This window comes from Sceloporus occidentalis, unplaced genomic scaffold, assembly GCF_023333645.1.
Source record: "Sceloporus occidentalis isolate IW3139 unplaced genomic scaffold, rSceOcc1.0.p SCAF_123, whole genome shotgun sequence".
In the NCBI taxonomy this organism is placed as follows: domain Eukaryota; kingdom Metazoa; phylum Chordata; class Lepidosauria; order Squamata; family Phrynosomatidae; genus Sceloporus; species Sceloporus occidentalis.
In genome coordinates this window covers 286270-300057 of record NW_028317103.1, presented here as the reverse complement: position 1 = coordinate 300057, position 13788 = coordinate 286270, and positions in this window count along the sequence as shown.

The window sequence follows — 13788 nt, the reverse complement described above, 5'->3', positions numbered from 1 at the left end:
AGAAATGCGGAAATTAATTACATTTTTGTATTAAGCCGGCGCTGAACAATTTTATTAAAAAACAATTATTGAAAGGTTATGTTAGGGGTACAAAGGTCAGAGATATTTGAAAACCAGTATCTTTTCAGCTTCTGAAACAGTTAATAAAGGCATTATGATTTCTATGATTTCCTGTTATTCAAAACAGCATTCCTGTTTTGCCACGCTAAGATTGGGTGAGTTAGTAGCACATTCACAATTCAGGCCATCAGAGCTTGAAATTGAGGATGTACCGTATTTTCCGGCGTATAAGACAACTGGGCGTATAAGATGACTCCCAACTTTTCCGGTTAAAATATAGAGTTTGGGCTATACTCGCTGTATAAGACTACCCCTCTACCCAGTATACAACAACCAGCCAATCACGGCAAGCAATGTACCTTACCGGTGATTGGCTGGTTGTTGTATACAAAGCCTGCTTGGATTGGGTGGGTCAGTTCTCCCTAACATGTATAGAAATACACTGCCCTCACACAACCCTTCCTTTACACACATATACACCAGCTTACAAACACACATATACACATACACACCTGTCCATACACAGACATATACTGCCCTTACACACACACATATATATATATATATATATATATATATATATATAATCTACTGTGAGCTGGGATCATGTAACCACACAGTCTTAAGGTTTGAAATAACACATAAGGCTGAATTCTTTTTAGAAATTGTAGTCCTTTTATTAAAAGGTCTGTAAACAAACATAAATAAAACAAACAAAAAGAAAAACCTTGCTCTCTTAGCACTTACTGACAAACAGCAACTAACTATCGTTGGACGGCTTACCCACTACCAACAAAAACATTTAGCACAGACCTTTTTGCTTTAGCTTTAGGCATGTGGATGCACTGGTGAGTATTTTAGAGCTGGAGTTCATCTCATATTGGTTCATCGGATATTGGTAATGATATTTATATTAACGGCTTACAATGGTTACTGTTATTTGGAAGGGGCCAAAAACATCATTAGCTGGCTAAAGGAAGGGTTATATTTAATTGTGTGTTAATTTAAATGGTTAATATTTGTTATGCCTCTTATACCATTTAATAAAGCTATGGTCATTTGTTATCCAATTTAAACTGTGTTTTTTTTATTATTGTGTTAAGTGAATAATATGTACAAGCAATCTCTAAGTGAGGAGTTACAAGCAAAGAAGGAGAGTATTTTTATCTGTATTGCAAGGGGGAGCACTGTGTTTGTGTGGTGTTTGGTTGGACAAACTGGCGAATCTCCTAAGTGACAAGTTACAAGCAAATAAGGAGACTACAGTATAAATCCTTGTAATTACATATGAATATATTTATACATATTGAGTGTGAGCATGTTGGGAGCATGTTGGATAATGCCACTAAGTGCATGTCCTGCAACATGTATGTGCTCTTGGAGCAAGGTCCCCAGGGGGGCATGTGTGAGCAGGTAGCAACTTTGGAATGTACTATACTAGATCTAAAGAGGCAACTGGCAAAACTGAGGGACATAGACAACATGGAGAGGAGCTTACTGTTTACGGAGCAAGCATTGGCTGGGGCCAGTATAAGTGGGTGGAGATGGGGTAGAAGAGGTCTCGAGGGCAGAGAGCTGAGTTAGTTGTGTAAGGGGCAGCAGTGGTCAGAGAGCTAGGGAGCCCTTTTCTGGGCTAGATCACCCCAACATGCTTGCCCGTTTGTGGGGAGACCAGCTCAGAGGAAGCATTTCTAGGGCAGGCTGACTCTCCCAGCAGCCAGGCATAGTGGGGAGCCATAAGGCAAGGAAGGCTAGACAGGTGCTGGTGGTAAGGGATTCAATTATAAGGAAGGTTGATAGGGTAATCTGTCGCCAGGACCCTGAATGCTGAACAGTATGCTGTCTCCTGGGGGCTCGGGTTCGACATTTTGTGGAGCGGGTAGACAGATTTGGGGGAGGGCTGGAGATGATCCAGCGAACCTAGTACACACTACGCACACAACTAATACACAACTAACGACAAAGTTAAGGGCAGGTGGGGGTCCTTAAAAATGATTTTAGGGCACTAGGTCAGAAACATAGGGAATATTCTCTGGAATATTACTGGTACCACATGCTACATCTTAGGGAGATCAATGCATGGCTAAGAGTGTGGTGTAAGAAAGAGGGATTTGGGTTTTGTAGCAGGGTTGGACTGCACCTCAATGAAGAGGGGGCTGCAGTGCTAGGGGAGAGGATGGCTAGAGGAATCAAAGATCTTTTAAACTAGGTTCTAGGGTGGAGGATAAAGACAGAAATTAAGTGTTAGCTAGAGTAAACTGGGAAGGGGTATAACTATGGAAAAAGGGGGTGAGAGCAGTGATGGGGTTAGCATAGACAATATGAAGCTACACAGTACAAAACCTGCAGTCATGAACTATTTGTCAACCGGTGAACCGAAAATGGGTAGTAACCTTAAATGTCTTTTAGCAAATGCGAGAAGCTTTGCAAACAAAATGGGTGAGCTGAAAATATTGATAAGTAGTGGTGGGATGATACGCACGACTGCTCAGTTAATTTACAAGGTTAGTCACTTTTAGAAGGGACAGCGTGAATAAAAAGGGGGGAGGGATTTGTTTATATGCAAATCCTAAACTAAAGCCCAGTATTAAGAAATGATGACAGTAGTAATGTGGAGACACTGTTGGTGGAAATTAGCCTAGATAGTAAAAAGAGTCATACACTACTTGTAGGTGTATGCTTCAAGCCACCAAACATTAGCAATGAAGGGGAGGATCAACTGCTATTTCAAATTAAAAAGGTTACAAATAGGAATTAAGTTTTAATCATGGGAGATTTTAATTACCCAGGTATAGATTGGAATAGTGTACTAGTTCCATTAAGGACAGCATGTTTATGAACCTCCTTAATGATCAATTTATGTCACAGTTAGTAGAGACCCCAACCAGAATGGATGCCTATCTGCATCTGTTAATAATTAACAATGAGGAACTTATCTCAAACATCAAAGTAAGAGAACACTTGGGGAATAGTGACCATTTGGATTCTTTACCATGCTGTACCAATTGGAGTATGAAATATAATTCCTATGGTATACAGAGAGTGCAGAATCTTGGGCAAAGTTGTTCATTATTTTTTAAGATTAATTCCAAAAAGCAAATGGGCAATTACTCTACCAAAACACTCAATTTCAGAAGGGTAAGCTTTGACGGGCTAAGATCAACTATGGAATGTATAGACTGGGATGGATTATTCTCTGGACTAAACATAGAGGACAAATGGAATACCTTTAAGCACACATTGCAAAATTACACATCCCAATATATACCTATGGGAAACAAATGAAGCAAATCAAAACCAATGTGGCTTACCAGGAAAGTAAAACAAGAAATAAGAAATAAACAAATGGCATTTAAGCATTATAAAAGCAAGGGATCGGCAGTATCATTTATGCCATACAAAGATGCCAACAAAGCCTGCAAAAAGGCGATTAAAATGGCTAAACTGGAGAATGAGAAACAAATTGCCAAGGAGAGTAAAACTAATCCCACAATTTTTTTTAAGTATGTAAAGTTAAAGGTAAAAAACATTGGTCCTTTATTATCTGAAATGGGTTAGTAAGGACAGAGAGCCCCTTCTGGCTAATTTCAAGGAACCATTACAGCATATGGTACAACATGGCATGGGCTGACGCAAGAAAAAGTGTCTAGCAATTAAATATTGTTAAGGTAGACAAGGCTGGGTGGTGATTTTGCGCTTTAGGATTCCACCTAAATGGAAGAGGGTCTGCTGTGCTAGAAGGTTGGAGGGGATTTTAAACTAGTTGGGGGGGGGGCAGAATTCTTGAAAAGGTAGATAGCACAGAAAAGGAGAGGGGCAAGATCAGAACAGAGGAGGTATGTATAATAAACATTCACATAAAGTACAAGAGACTCATAATCATATTAAATATATGCAAGTAGCCTAAATAACAAAACGGGGGAACTAGGGGCAATAGCATACACTAAGCAATATGAAATAATAGGTATAATGGAAACATGGTGGGATGAGATGCATGACTGGGCAGTCAACTTAAATGGTTACACGTTATTTAGGAAGGATAGAAAAAGCAAGAAGGGTGATGGTGTATGCATGTATGTTTACAATGAGCTAAAGTCTAATATTAAGCAACTTGAATGTGACAAGGAAAATGTAGAAGCTTTATGGGTAGATATCAGCTTGGGGCAAAAAAAAAGGAAATCAACTACTGGTTGGGATATGTTATAAACCACCTAATGTTAATACTGATGAGGAAGAACAGCTGTTAGAGCAAATTGAGAAAGCTGCACATCTGGGTAACACATTAATTATTGGAGATAGAGGGACTAGTAGTTCTGCAAGGGGATTCAGGTCTTTGAACTTGTTAAATGACACCTTCATGTCACAACTGGTACAAGCACCAACTAGAAATGATACTTGTCTGGATCTTGTTATTACAAACAATATTGATCTACTGTCAAACATTCAAGTGGGGGAGCACTTGGGTAATAGTATATTACAATACGGTGTTTTTTGAATTAAACTCAAAAAATAAATTGCACATGGGAAATACTAAAACATAATTTTAAAAAGGCCAATTTCAATAAGAAAAGGGTAAGATAAGATTAGTGTAGGTACACTAAAAACCGAGATGGAAGTATTAGTTAGTTGTAAGCGGTCAGGAGGGTGTCAGAGGTGGCAGGACAAGAAGGGGTATATGGTGGGTTCAAGGTGGGAACCTCAGAACCATGAGGAACCTCATAACCAGAATCACAGGCCACCCCAGAAGGTGAATTCAAGTTTTCAGAGCCAACCCAAACACCATTCAAGATGTCCTCTGTCTCACTGGATTTGAAATCGGGAAGTTTGGGGTTCAAGGGTTCGGGTAACCGGGAACGGGACCTTAATCAGTCTACATGTCGTCTGGTAACAGAACTATCTTCCAGACGGACTGTGCACATCTTGGGTCCTAAAGATTGCACAATGGTGGGGGGAAGCCACTGAGTGTTGGAAGATCCATAAGATCGTGTCCAGACCGCTTGGTGGACTTCAAAAATGGGAGACTCTTTGGACGTGACCATTTTCTCCTGGGAGTGCAATACATGGTCATAGGATAAAGCATGTCAAAAGCAGTCCATGGCCATCTGCCTAAAAGCAACTGGCTGGTGTTGTACCAGTAGTAGCATGCGGTGTTGTTCTGTAAGCGAAAAGAGTCTAACTTCTGAGGAGATAGGGACCTTTGGCTAGTTGAAGCCACTGTGGCCTTAAAGTAGTTCTTGAAAGTAAGTCTGTACAAACTGTTCCGCTTGGCAATTGGTCGCTGGGTGGTAAGGCGCGGTTAACTTGTGCTTGATGTTATGAACATTAACAAAACTCTTAAATTCATGGCTTGTGAATTGGGCCCTATTATCTGTGACAATCTCTCTAGGGTATCCAAACGTGGCAAAGAGATGCAATAATATGACAATTGTAGCTTTTGTAGTTGGCTGGGTTATTGGAAACACCTCGGGCCATTTCGAGTGGGCATGAATTATAACCATGAAGGTTTGCCCTTTTATTGGACTTGCAAAATCCAGATGAAAGCAAACCCAAGGAACCGTGAGCCAAGTCCAGGGCTGAATACATCCTCGTGGTGGGTCTCTGGCAGTTTGTGCACATCCTATACAAGCATTGACATAGGCTGTGATATCGGCATCTATGCAAGGCCACCACACATTGCCTCGTGCGTTCTTTTTCATCCGTGTGGTACCAGGATGACCATCATGTAGTAAGTCCAAGATATGTCTCTGTAGGGTTTTTTGAATGATCACTCGTTCTCCCCATAAGACACAAGTGTCATTCATAGTCAATTCCTTCCGCTTCTGGTAGTAAGGTTCATAATCCTCTGTTATAGTCACTGGCCAGCCTGTTTGTGTAAAGGAAAACACTGTTTTCAGAACAGTATCCTTCATCGAATGGGCTGCTTTCTCTCCAGAAGTCAGGAGGTGTGTGGTGGTGTACCCACAAACCTTGACAGAAGGAGAAGAGTTTGGAAGCATTTCTATCAACTGGGACATTGCATCCACATTGGCATTTGCATCATAGCTTCGATACTGTATACGGTAGCTATATGCACCCAAGAACAGGGCATATCGTTGTAGACGGGCTGCAGTTAAAGATTTCTTTTGTCTGGGCTAAAGATCTGAAGTAGAGGTTTATGATCCCTTAATATGGTGAACTCTCTTCCATAGAGGTAAAGGTGAAACTTTCAAATTGCCCATATCAACGCAAGTGCTTCTTTATCAATTTGGGCATAGTTGCTTTCTGTCTTTGTCAAAGATCTCGAGGCGAATGCCACTGGTTTCTCAGAACCATCTGGTAGGAGGTGGGAAAGTACCACACCCAGACCATAAGGTGAGGCGCCGCAAGCCAAAGTGAGAGGCTTGTGGATGTCAAAGTGTGCAAGCATACGTGAGGCCAATAGTTTATGTTTGGAGATCTCAAAAGCCTGTTGACATTCTGCTGACCACTCCCATTAGAAGTTTATGCAGTGGGAACAAGGTGTATGCTAGGTCTGGAAGAAACTTATTATAGTAGTTGAGTAGGCCACGGTATGATCTTAGTTGTTGGACATTTGATGGGGCTGGCGCTTTGACCAGAGCATCAACCTTGGCTTCAGTGGTGTGTATACCCTCAGCATCTACTAGGTGGCCACAAAACTCCAATTGTGGTACCATAAATTTGCATTTTGTTAAGTTCACCTTAAGACCATGGTCCTGAAGTCTTTGTAAAACACGCTCTACGTTCTGCTTGTGTTCTTGGTCCGTATGACCAGTGATGAGCATGTCATCTAAGAGACACTGTGTGAAAGGAATATCTGCTAAGATTGTATCCATCTTCCTATGCCAGATGGCTGGTGCAGATGCTATGCCAAACACCATACGGTTGTATTCGTACAAGCCCTTGTGCGTGTTAATGGTGAGGTATTTCCAGGAAGAGGGGTAGACCTCAAACTGTAGGTAGGCTTGTCGGAGATCAATCTTAGTGAACTTCTGTCCCCCAGCAAGTAAGGCAAAGATCTCATCTACTCTGGGTAGAGGATACTGGTCTACATCCAGTTGACCATTCAGTACCATGCGAAAATCCCCGCGGATGTGCAAATCCCCATTTGATTTCTTTACTGGCACAATAGGTGATGCCCATTCACTGTGCTCTACTTTGGAAATTATGCCCTGTTCAGCTTCCACTCCTGCTCGAAGGTGTCACGGACCGGTTATCAGGTCTGATAGGAGCCCAGGTGCAGGAGATACGAGAGGCTCTGTCTGTACCCCACGATGCATGATGGCTCTGGATGGGGCACACGGCAGATATCCCACTTGTAGGGCACTCAGCTGTGGAGTCCACCTGTGGGTCGCTGGCCGCAACTCAGGAACAGACCAGGAACCAAACAGGAGCAGATCAGGAACCAAACAGGAGCAGATCAGGAACCAAAACAGGCAGTCCTAAAACGTCAATGTCAATGCCTAGACTGAAGGGTTGGGCAGGTTTATAAAGGCTGTGTTAACTAGGACACAGAGTGCACCTGGACATGGCAATCAGGTCTGAGTGCAGCTGGACTTGATAATCACTCTGAGTGCTTCAGAGTGACAAGGGCGGCCACTAGTGGATGCTGACGGAAATGAGCAGCACCAGGTTGTGTGTATACCAGGCTGCGAAGGGTGGAATGTTACAGAAGGGCAAATGGTACTGTCCGGGCCTTGAAGAATCTAGGATGGGCATCTGGTTTCAGCTTGAGCTTCACACAGTCATTTTTTATTTTTCCCAATTGGTCTTTAAAATTCTCAGGAAAACGCTTTTTCAAGGATTCACCGATCCATCATTCTGTGTTGATGGGACTTTAATGGTGTTGCAAGGGTTCTTGATGATGTCTGGCATTCCCAGATGAGCAATTCAGTCTCTTCCGAAGAGAGGTGGTCCTCCATGTCCATGGCAGTCTCTTTGTCTGACCCTTGTAAGATACCTGTACCTGCACAACCAAGTGGGTGGAGTACTTGCATGTATTATGTCTGCAGCTTGATTGGGGTTGGGTGGATAGTTGCCTGAATATGTAGTTGTCTCCAGTGTCTTTGTGTGATGACTGAAACCGCAGCTCCTCTATCAACATCCATTTGCAATGTCTTTCCTTCAATGGTTACTTCTACCGTCATTGCAGGGTTTGACGAGTGTAGGCGATGTATATTTAATCTGTGTAATCGTTGTCTGATTCAGATGAAGAGGTAGGTTTCTCAACTCTGTACGTGTTCTTCTTGGTGTACCGCGGTTGTTTTCCCTTACGTTCTTACTACGGCAGACCCGTCTGAGGTGGGCCATTTTTCCGCAATGGTAACAAGGTTGGTCCTTTAAATCGACAGGTTTTGGAGTCGTGGTCTATATTGCCACACCGGTAGCAAGCTGATTTGGTTTGGGTGGATATCTGTATTTCCTGTTGGTTGTAGCAGAAGTAACTGCTGCTCTGAAAACCTCCTCTTTCACTCCTTTGTGAACATGGTGGTTTTATGCCTCAGTATCCCTGATAGCCATTTCCATGATTGGAAGGGTGAGTCCTTGTTCAGTCAGAAGTTTCTTTTGAATGGTTTCACTATTCAGTCTCAAGACAAACTTGTCCCTAAGAGCTATGGGTAGGTACTCCCCAAATGAACAGGTGGAGGCCAGTTTGCGAATGGCCACCACATAGGCCTTAATATCTTCCCTGGATTGCTGCTGCCGCTGATAAAAGCGAAATATTTCTGCAATTTCCAGAGGTTTTGGCTGGAGATGATCCTCTTGTAATTTTAGTAATTCCACTAGTGTTTTGCTTGCTGGTTTCTCAGGAAACAGAAACATTAAGTTCTACTTACCGAGAGCTTCTTTTCCCTGCCAATCCCTGGTGACACTGATGGGAGACTCCTCCTCCGTACCTGAGATAGGGCAGGACTCAAAAGGTTAAAAGGCCCCTCCCCTCCTAGCACCCTCAGTGAATATCAAAGACCACACAGGAAAACAGAACTGCTGCAAAAAACATTTATTGAAAGGAAGAGAGGGAACCAAACGTGTCACCAGGGATTGGCAGGGAAAAGAAGCTCTCGGTAAGTAGAACTTAATGTTTCCCTGCCATCCCAGGTGACACTGATGAGAGATATAACAAAGAAGAAGGGTGGGAAACAAAACACCTCAGGGGGAAAGAACAGCCCCAAGAACCGTACGACCGAACAGCGCATCCTCCTGCGCCATCTGATCGAGTCTATAATGTCGTACAAAAGTACTCAGGGTTCCCCACGTAGATGTCTTGCAGATGTGTTCAGGTGAGATGAGACAACGTTCAGCCCATGAAGTGGAAACTGCGTGGGTAGAATGGGCACGAATCCCGGGAGGGGGAACCCCGCCAGCTGCTGTGTAAGCCAAGCTGATAGTTGACACAATCCATTTTGCCATCGTACGCTTAAAATGCTAAGACCTCTACTGGGACCAGAAGAGGCTATAAACAAACTAGAAGATTTGCGCAGAGGCTGCGTACGTTCCAGATAAATTGAAAGACATCTTTTTAAGTCCAAAGTATGCAGCGCTTCTTCTTCCGCCGATTGAGGGGATGAGAAGAATGTAGGCAACACAATTTCTTGGTCCCTGTGAAAAGCCGTCTGTACTTTGGGTGAGAATTCTGGGGGCAAAGCGAGGATGACCTTATCCGGAAAAACCCGCAGGAACGGTTCCTTCATCGAAAGGGCCTGGAGTTCACTAATACGCCTCGCAGAGGTAATGGCCACCAGGAAGGCCGTCTTCAGAGACAACAGGTGTAGGGAAACTGATTGAAGAGGCTCAAAAGGTGGTAACATGAGCCTGCGAAGGACCAGGTTCAGGTCCCAGGGCACCATCTTGGAGACAGGGCGAGGACGAATACGCACCATAGCCTTGGAAAAACGCCTGATGACTGGAACAGAAATCAAATCGAAGCCAAGTAAAGCACTGATGGCAGCAATCTGGACATTGATGGTAGAAGGCTGAAGTCCCTGGTCAAACCCCATTTGTAAAAATTCCAGAATGGCAGCCGGAGAACTGTCTGAAGGAAGAATTTTCCTGGATCCACACCAGCTACAAAACTTCTTCCATACTTTAATGTATCTGAGGGATGTGACCTTCTTACGACTGCGAAGAAGAGTTTCCGTAACTGACTTAGAGAAGCCTCAGAATTCTCCGTTCAACCTCCAAGCCGCCAGCTGAAATACCGCAGGATTTGGATGAAGGAACTGACCCTGGTGAAGCAGGTCTTTCCAGGCCGGGAGCTGTAGGGGCGGTGCGTGGCTGAGTGAGACTAAGCCCACGTACCAGACACGTTTGGGCCAGTCTGGGGCTACCAGTATAACAGACACCCGGTCTGACTTGATCTTCTGCAGAACCTTGGATATTAGAGGAAACAGAGGGAAAACATAGGCGAGGCTGAAACTCCAAGTCTGGGCGAAGGCATCCACCGCCAGTGGCTGGTCCTGAGGATTGAGAGAAAAGAAGGCTGGAACTTGAGCATTGTCCCTGGAGGCCATAAGATCTATTTTGGGCATTTCCCACCGTTGGACAATCATGTGGAAGGCTGCAGAATGCAAAGCCCATTCGTTGCTTTGAACGGAAGTCCTGCTCAGAAAGTCGGCTTGGGAATTCAAAGCCCCCTGTATGTGAACCATGGACAAAGTCATTCGACGTGATTCTGCCCAAAAGGAAATCCTGAGAGCTAGGCGCAGCAGGCGAGGACTTCTCGTACCTCCCTGCTTGTTGATGTAGGCGACTACCGCCCGATTGTCGGAACGAAGACGGATGTTCTTGCTGAAGAGCTGCTTTTCCCAGTGATGTAGGGCATTCTCCACCGCCAGCAGCTCCAGGCAGTTTGAGGGTAGGAGCTGAGTGGCATGCGACCAGAGACCTTGAACAAAGCTGTCCCGATAAGTGGCTCCCCAGCCTGTTCTGCTTGCGTCCGTGGTAAGGAGCTCCTTGGATGACCAGGCCCAACGTCTTCCTGAGGCCAGAGTGTCTCGTAGGAGCCACCAGGAGAGGAATGCTTTGACATGCGGAGGAAGACGAACCAGTCTGTCCAGGGCGAATGGGTTCTCCTCCAGCAGATGAAGAATATGGTTCTGAAGGACCCTCATGTGAGCCAGGGCCCAGGGAACTGCATACCTTGCTGAAGTCATCTTGCCAAGAAGAGACATACATAGCCTTAGTGGACTTTTGCGTTCAGAAAGCACCTTGTAGGTTAGGGAATAAATACCGCTGATCTTGCTTGAAGGAAGAAAAGCTTTTCCCTTGCAGGAATCCAGGCGAAGGCCGAGGAACACCAATTGTTGAGAAGGAACTAAGTTGGACTTCTCCCAATTTAGAATCCAGCCGAGATCCTGAAGCGTATGGAGCACCCGGGAAAGGTGAGACTGAAGGAGAGCTGCTGAATGAGTGTGAATCAGCCAATCGTCCAGGTAAGGGATGACCGAAATGCCCTGACGTCTGAAATGGACCACCACCACTGCAAGGAGTTTTGTAAACACTCTGGGGGCTGGAGACAGTCCAAATGGAAGGGCCTGAAATTGAAAATGTCTGATTCTTGAACCCCAAGTGTTGTGGACATGGATTGCGTCGTCCATTATTAGTGATTCACGTCACAGACGCAACATCTGTATCTCCCTTTGGATAAACCACTCCCCTAACTGTGGCATATATTACAATATCAATTAGTTCTATTGTTTATACTTCTATTGTTTTAGAAGTGCATTACCTCTACCACCAGGTAGCACTAGAGAGTGAGTGATGTGTACATCTATTGTTTATCTAAGACCATAGATAATGGCTACCTACATGAAAAGCTATGTGGGCTATACCAGGAACAATGGGATATCAGGAACTCCAGGAAGACGGGGGAGGAGCAGAGGAGACTGGAAGGACAGGAAGGAAGCAGCATGGCAGAAGCTAAGGGAGCTGTGAAAGTTTGCCAGAGAAAAAGCATGAAATAGAAAGCTGCTCTTCCATCTTGGGCTAGTTAAGTGCCAAGAAGCTAGGACTAGTTTAGTGCCTAGTATTGTAACTAAGAATTAGAAAACAACTACTGAAAGAATCCTTTAAAGTCTTTTATATGAACCTGGTATCTAGAGCCATTTTGGAAACTGAACACCAAAGGAGACATTTGATATGCTGATACTCTCTGAAGTTAAGTACATATGTTATTAGAATATAATTGTTGACTGTCTGTAACTTTGTTATGGTAACCTTTTTCGATATATTGTTTTTACTGCTAGAGGTATTAATAAAGTATATCATTATATATCATAACATCTGTTGGTATTCGTCTTTACATAATTTAACTGTATTCCTGAATCAAATTTATTGTTGTATTGTTAGATGTGTTTTGTCTAAATTGTGTATAAATATTAGCATAATTTTGCATAAAACAGGCCACGACCACACCACCAAGGAATAGCTATCCACAGAAACCGTTGATGGGAGGGGTGCATAGGGACATGAAGATACGCATCATTTAGGTCTATGGAGACCATGAAGTCTTGAAGGTTTAGAGAGTCCAGAGCTGATCGTACGGTCTCCATCTTGAACCTTAGGAAATGAAGGTGACGGTTCAGGAAACGTAGGTCTATAATGAGACGAAACCCCTTTGGTGTTTTTGGAACCAAAAAGACACGAGAATAAATCCCTTGACCCTGTTCTGCAGGGGCACGGGAATAAGGACTTCTGTATCTAAAAACTGTTGGACGGCAGACAACAGGAATCCCCGCTGTTCCAGGTTCTGAGGAAGGTAGGAAATAAAAAACTGGTCTGCATATGATGGATCTCACCCAGGAATCTTGGGTGATGAAGAACCAATAGTCTATGAAATGCCGAAGTCTTCCTCCCACCGGGATGCATGCCGAGTCATGCAAAACCTTTGGGGTCCTAGACCACTTTGGGGAAGGCGAACCTGTCATGTCTACCCCTTTCACGATGAAATCTGCCCCGGAAGGCATGTTCCCTTGCAGGGCGAGAGAAACCGGAACCATAGCCCCTGGACTGGCCTGGAAAGTATGGACGAAAGGACTGCCGTCTCCTGGAAGCAGTTCTGCATTGTGGCATCCAATGTTTATCACCAGTCGTTTTCTCAAGCAGGGACTCCAGCTCCTCGCCAAACAGAGACCATCCTTTAAAAGGGATATTAAGCAGTCTGTTCTTTGAGGCATTGTCAGCCCCCCAGGCTTTAAGCCATAAGGCCCATCTGACCGCCACAGAAAGTGCAGAAGCCCTGGCTGACATCCTGACATTTTCAATCGAGGCATCGCAGAGAAAATCCACGGCCAACTTGAGAGCAACAATGTTCTTGAGGATAGTCTCTCTAGGCATTTTTGCTGCAACATCTTCCTCGATCTGCGACAGCCAGATTTTTACAGCTCGAGACACTGAGGCAGATGCTATGCCAGGTTTAAAAGCAGCAGTGGAAGCTTCAAAAGATTTCTTAACGGCTGCTTCAGCCTTCTTTTCCATTAGATCCGAGAAATGAGAGCCATCCTCCAGCGGCAAGGCAGTCTTTCTGGAAACTTTCATCACCGCGGTGTCAACCAGCGGGGTTGTACAAAATTTGGCAAAGTCCTCCTCAAACGGAAAAAGGCGTTTCACCCGCCTGGACAGGTTAACTCTCCTCTCTGGATGGTTCCATTCCTGCTTAATGATGCTGGATAAAGCAGGGTGCACAGGAAAAGAAGGTGACTGCTTGGAGAAGCCGGAAAAGTGATCCCTCTT